Genomic DNA, 8,057 nt, shown 5'->3' with positions numbered 1-8,057 from the left:
GGCTCCACTTATCCCCTCCTCCTTTGTTTTAAAATCATAATAATTAACGTTTAGTGACTGCAAAGTGCAGGTAAGGGAAAGCAGGGATGTGGGACAAACATGATGATGAATTTTTCCTGCCCATGGTGAAAAATATTGAGATATAAATAGTATAGTAAGAACAGGAAGGACTCTGTCTTAAGGCTAAGATTCCATTCTAAAAACTAGGGAGTTAGGAAGTCAGGTTCCCAACATACTTTATGGTGATTAGCTGACAACCAGCCCTATCTTAAGGCAGGGCAAGCAGTTCTAAGTGGTATGCTTCCACTACTTGAAGGTAATCATTATTTTGGAGAAGAACAAGAGCTATAAATTCCCTGTATTAAGTTCATCTTGTAGAATATCTAGAGGACTATGGATGGTCACATAATGTCTCTCCCCAGAATCAGCCTAGCTATAAAGAGATTGATCTATTACATTGACTGTATGTTTGCTTTTACCAAGTGAAATTTTTCTTTTCATCATGTTCTTACTTTGAGTTTTGCCCTTATTTTCCCCATGGACCCTGGCCTTAAACCACATTCTTGAAATCCTAAACCTTTAAGCATGCCTATTCTCTGAGGTTGCAGCACTCCAGCCTGAATATGTACTGTCTTATCAAATAAAGTTTCCTGTTGCACTTCATCTCTGAACTCTTTTTCATGATGAAGATAATAACTGCCAACCTCTACCTCCAGTGGTAAATATCTCTGTCACTTTGCTATTTCATTCAATTTTCTTGTCGTAAGCACAAGTCTCTCTCTGTTTTACTTCAGGTAAGTAGGGAAGGGCTACTGAGATCTCTGCTTGGGCTTATAAGTTCCTGTCACTTAGGTGACCCAGACAGGACTGTGGTTGTGCAATCACGCTCTTCAGCAACTTGCCTGAGAAATCCCCTTTCTTTGCTTTGGGAAGTTCTCAGAACAAAATCTCACTCTATTCAGTGCTTTGCAGCTCCCTCATATTCTGGGGTGATGGGGGCTTAGTCTCCACAACATGCAGATTCAAGTGGACACCAGATGCCAGGTGGCCCTCGCTTTAGGAGTTGGCAAGGGATTTTCCCTACACCAAGAATGAGTTCAATGGACTTTCCTTTCCTCCCTGTTCTTCCTTGCTCTCTACTGCCTTCATGGCTTTGCCATTGGCTACTACTTTTGCTTTAAAGAATGCCTTCTTTACCTGCACTGTCTGACCTTTTCCCAAATTCTTTCTCCATCAGAGTTAAAAACCCTCCCCCTGGGCTGAAGTGTCGTCATCTAGTGTGCCAGATTGGATTGCTGGACAAGATAGGCACTATGCCAAGTATCCTTCCATCATTTTCTCTCCTGAGGGAGATACCTTCATTATCCTCTCCCACACTTGAGAAAGGTAAGGCACAAAATTGAAGTAACTTGCGTTAAGATACTACAGCTGTTAAGTGATAAAGACGAGCCGTACACCTAACTACCTGGCTCTGGAGGTAATACACTTAAAAACATCTTTAAATAAGTTTTATTGGATGCAAAGTATTTATAAAATATATGCAAATCTCAAAAGAAGGTTTCTCTCTCCCACCATGGGGCAAGCTGTCCAGTTTTGGCCACTTAAAAAATTCCTTCCTATTTTTGAGCCTCTTGCCATCTAACAGGGATCCTCCAGGCCCCCTTTCCCACTTCGCTCGGCAAACGTGTCTTTTATTATGACTCAGCCCAGCGCGCTCGCTGCCAAGCGGCTGACGCTCCGGCAGAGGCGCCGGGGGCCTCCGGTCGGGGGCGAAGGCTCGCTGGCGCTCCTCCCGCTTTACGGCTGCTGAAAACCCGGCCTGCGCCCGGCAGCGGCAGCCGTACCGCAGACGAGCCCGCGCCCGCGCCGCTCAGGTAATCAGAGTCCTTCTGTTTTCGAAGTTTTGGCAAAGCCAACCCAGCGCTCAGAGGCGGCGCCGTCCCCGCCCGGCCCTCCCTGCCGCCCAGACTGGCGCGGCTGCAGCGCTGTCCCACCCCTGCGTCTGTCCCGGGGCGCCGCCTGGCTTCCAGGACCCCGGCGGATGGGCGCTCGGGCGGCGGGGACGGGAGCGACCCGGAGGGGCGGCGCGCGGGGCACCTGGCTCGCTCCGCCAGGCAGCACCCGCTGGCCCAGCGAGCCCCCTCCGCGCCGGGAGGCCCCTGCCCGCCTCCGAGGCCGACTGTCTGAAGAGCGTTGCCCAGCGTTCTGACACGTTCACACACGCACGCCCGCCTGTCCGGCTCCCCACCGGGCACCCGCCCGTGCGGCGCGCAGGTCAAAACTCGCGGCGCTGTGGCCCGTGCGCTAAGTGCGGCTCGCCCGGAGTGACGCCCCCGGGTGTGGAAGGCCGCTGCAGAGCGTGCAGGGGACTTTCTCGAGGAAGGGTGAGAGACTGTTCCAAGAGCGGTGGGATAAAAGCCTTCTCTGGTTTCTCCCCAGTGTCTGGCTTAAGATCACGTTTGCCCTTTGGTCTCATTCTTCCACAGCTCTTCATCTAGTCCCTTCCTCCCTTTCCAAAATTCTTTACCTTTTTTTGTTCCATTTTTACATCTTTTGGATAGCTCATCTTTTGGTATCTTGTGTTCAGTTGTCCCTCAGTGTTAGAATAACCAGTTCACAACAGTATTCTTTACTGTTCTGTCATCCTTGGCCCCAATTCAGTCTTTTCACTATGGCTTATGCATTCTGAGGAGCAGAGTGATGGATCCTGGACCTGTACTTGTGACGAAGTTATTGGACTGTATGTCCTGCTGCCTCAATTAACTATGCAGAATATGTCCCCTGTTGTTTGAAACCGACCCTAGAAACTTAGATAATGGTGCTGCTTTTGTTGATGAACTACGTCTTTATCAACCTAAGCAGTCGTCATAGGTTCCTGTAGTGTGCACTTCATTCAGTCCAATACAATAATACTTCTTTAGATGTCAGTCATGGATATCGTGGGGTGATAGGTTAAGAGGAAAAAGAGGTTCAGTCCTTATCATTCAGAGACACCTTATCTAGGAGAAGCAACCACCATGAGCACTGTGGTGCTGATGCAAAGTGCCCTGGGTGGATGGTGGAGTTAAGACTTAAGGAAAGGGTTGAATTTAAACTTGACACTGAAATAAAGTACTGCCTTCTTGAAATATACATTCTAGTAGAAGGAGACAGTATATATAATAAGTAGAAAAAAATAAGGTGATTCTATAATGAGTGCTGTGCAGAAACATAGAAAGTGTGTGTGTGTATGTGTGTGTGTAGCAGTTAAAAATAGGATTGTAAGGGAAGGGCTCTAGAGAAGGTAATGTATCAGTAAACCTGAAGCAGGTATGTAGGGAGTGAGCTGTGTGATGCTTGGGGCGAGAACTTTCCAGGAGCACAGAATAGAAAATGCAGTGGCCCTGCATACAGGTGTGTTCAAAGATCAGCAAAAAAGCTGTTGTGGGTGGAGTGGAGTGGGGGAAAAAGGGAAATAGGATACATGGGCTTAAATAGTACTAAATGGTCTAGGAAGCTGTTGTGATGACTCTAGCTTTTCTTGAAGTGACGTGGAAAGCCCGTGGAGCGTTTTAATCAGAACAGCTGTTCAACACCATTACTCTGCCTCCTGTGTTGAGAACAGACAGAAAGAAGGAAGGCAAAGGCAGAAGCAGGGGTGCCAGTCAGGTCATTAGAATAATCCATGTGATAGGTGATGTTGGCTTAGAAAGGGATGGAAACAGTGGAGGTGGTGAAAAGTTCATATTCTGGATGTATTTTGATGGTACTAGTCACAGGATTTGCTGACAGATTGGGTATGGAGTGTTAAAAGAAATTAAGGAGAACTTAATTGCTTAAGCAATTGAAAAGACAGTATTTCCATCTACTGAAATGGGGAAGATAGCAGGAGAAAGATGAGGTGAGGACTAAGAATTTGGACATGTTAAGGGTTAGATGCATTTTAAATATCCAAGTGGGGATACCAAGCAGACACTCTGAAGGCTAAGGCTACACATTAAGGATTTTTCAGCATATTGTTGATTTTAAAAGCAAATTCATAAAAAAATGTGTGTGTTTAGAAAACTGAGGCCCATGTAGCATTATGAGATGAACAACCAGCAGAACATTCTGGAAAAGAGCTGTACACTAGATAAGAGGGTGAGCCACGAGAGTGTGGAGTACTGGAAGCCAACTGAAGGAAGTGTTTGAAGAAGTAGGAGCCTAGGCAACTCTTTTAAAAATGAGGATAGAGAATTTGGAAAAGAAATCATTGATGACCTTTATCACAGCCATTTCCATGAGTGGTGAATGGTAAAAGCTTGCTTGGAATGTTTGACAGAGTAGAAGAAGAGAAATTGAAGAGGGTGATGGTGTACATCCTTTGAAAATTTTTATTGGAAAGGGAGAGAAATTGAGCATTAGTTGGAGGGCTATATGGTACAGAGTTTTAAAGATGTTCAAAACTGGTATGTTGTTATGCCAATGAGAAAGACCCAGTAGACATGGAAAACTGGTGCAGAAGAGAGGGGCAGCACTGTTCTTAAGTGTGGTAGGGTGAGACAGGAGAGGTTATCTGTTACTAGGATTATTGGCTGTTTATAGAAATAAGAGAGAAGAAAGAATGTGTGGACACAGATGCAGGTGGGGTGTGGATCTTTACATTACTTCTCTTTACTCATTGTGATGAGTAGCAGACACTTGTGGTCCATGAGAAATCTGTAGGAAATGTTAACTTTTTTCCCCCATTTGGTCAGGGGTATATATGATGAGAAAATACTTTGAGATTAGGAGAATTTTTTGAAGCAGAGAGCTTTGTATCTTGTTGAAGGAGGAAGAGAGTTCTAACGAGTTCTTAGGAGAAGACTTGGAAAAAAGTTGAGATTGTAGAATAAAAGTTAGCTAGAGGTGAAGGAAGAAATAAGATAAGCAAGGTCCTATCATGAAATCTGGGAAGGGCCATGAAGAGGGTGAGAACACTGAATCACTCCACTAGTGCTGTTGAATGACTACAGTAAAGTTAAAAGAACATTACTATTATATCAAAAAGTCACTTTACTTTTTATGTACCAGGTGTGGTCTAATGGCGAACAGTGTTTGGCTGATGGTGAATCTGCTTATGGAGAGGTGGTATTAGATCTGGAAAGATATGTTAGCTAGAAATAGATTTCAGGTTAGATTTTGAAAATAATATAATCAAGACTGATTGGCAACAAATTGTGTGTAGGAAACAGGATTTTATTGACAACATGTTCACGAATATTGAGTGATTTGACAAAAAAGAGAATTTTTGGAGTTGGAGATAATACCTTGTTTGAGATGACTTCAGTTATTTCGGGGCCATTTGTTTATTGAGTGCTAATTATAAAACAGCTCTGTATGAGGGCTTGGCAGGGGATGGTGATAGCATGATGCAGATGACATGATCTCTGCCTTCAAATTACCATTTCTAGTACAGAAAAAAATAATGTACACAAATATTCTGAGAGAATTGATAAATGCTTTATGAAGAGTACTGAGTCCTTTGAGACTAAAAAACAAAATTGTCAGGCACTCACAAGTAGAGAGAACATTATAATGAATCCCAGTGTACTCCTCACTCTTCAAAATGTACCAGTTTTCTGCTGATTTTGTATGTTGTGGGACAGTAGAGAAGGGAGAGTTTGTTTCTATTTGTAGATCGGTATAAGAAGACTTTATGGGCCTCTCCTATATGAAGAGGTAGAAAGAAAATTGAACTGAATTGTTGAGTTCTTGGTTCTAGTTCTGTACCTGCTAATGGCTTGTTAGGTAACTTTCTGTTACTCACTTGATCTCTCTCTTCTTCACTTTCTAGAGTTTGGTTGTTATTCTGCTTAGAAGGGCTGCAAACTATGACCCTCAGGCCAAATCCAACCTACCACCTGTTTTTTTAAGTAAAGTTATATTGGAATAAAATTATACCCATCAGTTTATTGTCTATGTCTGAATTTGTCCTTAGACTATAGAGTAGTTAAGACAGAGAGAGAGTATGGCCGGAGAAGCCTAAAATATTTACTGTCTGGCCCTTTACAAAATGCTTGCCATATGATTTCTGAGATTCCTTTAGCTCCAATATGTTAATCAACTAGCTGACTAAAACTTAGTAGAAATAGGTAATATTTTTTGAGTGTTTGCTAAGAGCCCACTGTTGTTTTGTTTTGTATTGCTGATTTATTTAATCTTCTCCAAAACCCTATCAGGCAGGTTCTGTATTTGTACAAAATTAAGATACAAGGTGGGTCAGTGACTTGCCCAGTGTTACATAGTAGAATGTAGTGGAGCCAGGTAATCCTTTTATAGCATCCATATCCTTAACTACAATGCTATATTTTCTAAATATGTAGAAAAAACTACATATTAAAATAATTTTAACCAATCAGAGAATGAAAATTAATTCATAAATCAATGATTTTTACACTTAATTAGAGTCCAGTATTGTCATTATAGATGTAAAAGCTTTAAGATGTGATTATTTCTGAATGTATTTTATAGTTAAATAATGTGTGAAATACAAATATGCTTGCATAGAAAATTCTAGTATATCATCATTTTCTCATTAAGCTGTAGCAGATTTTTGAAAGAACACATTACCTTTAAAAGTAAGTAAATATAAAATGATATAATAATAGGAGCTATTATTGTTTTTTCTGACAATATATACCAATTTTCAGAAGTCTGTGTGTTTAGTATATGGCATGATTATTTGGTGCAAAATATAAAGAGTTAGGCAAACAATATGGCTTCTCTCTCACTTACCAACTTTACATCTCCCTGTATGGCCCTGGAAGATGACTGGTTAGCCAGAGACGGGTAAGATTCCTCAAGGGAGGAACAACCTAAGACAGGCACAGTCACAGGGGGGCCATCAGGTGAGAAATTGGGGATCAACAGTGGTGAGGCTTAGAACCTCACCCCCCCTGTTTTGAGAGAAATCTGCATCCGTGGATGTTTTAAGGCCCTTGTCTAGCTTGGATTAACACATAGTTTACAGGCACACACCTGATCATCTACAATTGCTCTCTTACAACACTAAACTATGTTTTCTACCTTTATCTTGCATCTACCTACCACTTCAGCATTTTATTAAAAATAGAAATAATAATAATAATAAAGGGAGAAATGTGGGATCCACATATAAATCAAGTATAAAAATCAAACAAATATTCATATCTGACCTGATTGTTTATAATTCATAATGCGTGATCAAAACCGAAAGTTTCTGTGATGAATGCCCTTGTACTGTTCACCATGTAAGAACTTATTCACTATGTAAGAATTTGTTCACCATGTAAGAACTTGTTTGTTATGCTTCAGAAGATTGGAGACTGACGAGAATTAGGCTTGAGATGGATTAATGATTGTGCATTGAGCATTGACCCCCCTATACAGAATTTTATTGTTGTTAACAACCATTTGATCAATAAATATGAGAGATATCCTCTCAAAAAAAAATATATATATATAAAGAGTTAGGGGCCCAGAGTTGTAATCCCAGTTCTGTCATCAGCTAGCTTTTGTGTCAGTGTCTTCTTTGGCCTTCAGTTTTTCTACTGAAAAATGAGGATGTAGCTCAAGATCCTCTTACGGTTCCTTATAGCTCAGGATACAGTTGTGTAATTTTTTACATGGTACATTCAAAGAAATAGATGAGATAGCAACTTGGAAGAATTTTGTTAAGACACTATATGCACATAATCATATACATGTATATGTAAATATAAGCATGCACACATACCTATAAAATCAATGTGATTTATTTTTAGGTGTGATTTTTAGTTGTATTTGGTGTGTAGGCAGTTAAATATTTTTCCCTATGTTTGTGTGTTTTTGTATTTGTATGAGAGACTCGATAACCCCCTCTCTTCCCACCACCAGTCAAAAACATGTAAAAAGTGAGTCATGATGAAATCCTAAACCTTTGATCTGGCAGTGTTATCTCAGGTTTTCTTTAGTAGACTTTTAAGCATTTTTCAGTTTTTTTGCCAGGTCAAAAGCAAACAATATGTCTGAAATCAGGGTTGTGTGTTTTGCACTGTTGCATAGGATATTGATATCAGACAAAATTGTAATTTAATTGT

The 8,057-nt window shown here is 41.2% G+C and overlaps 1 protein-coding gene across 3 annotated transcripts in view; it reads left to right on the top strand.

The window, feature by feature from the left end:
• Positions 1 to 1,740: 1,740 nt before the first annotated feature.
• Positions 1,741 to 8,057, top strand: part of NAALADL2 (N-acetylated alpha-linked acidic dipeptidase like 2) — a 1,394,480-nt gene continuing 1,388,163 nt past the window's right edge. For all 3 annotated transcript variants that reach the window (XM_073232060.1, XM_073232062.1, XM_073232061.1), the window contains exon 1: positions 1,741 to 1,874. The gene's annotated coding sequence lies outside the window, so the exon portion shown is untranslated. The remainder of the gene's footprint in view (positions 1,875 to 8,057) is intronic.

Source organism: Manis javanica, chromosome 3 (genome assembly GCF_040802235.1).
Source record: "Manis javanica isolate MJ-LG chromosome 3, MJ_LKY, whole genome shotgun sequence".
In the NCBI taxonomy this organism is placed as follows: domain Eukaryota; kingdom Metazoa; phylum Chordata; class Mammalia; order Pholidota; family Manidae; genus Manis; species Manis javanica.
The sequence above is the reverse complement of the archived record's forward strand: the minus strand, read 5'-3'. Positions and strand labels throughout refer to the sequence as shown.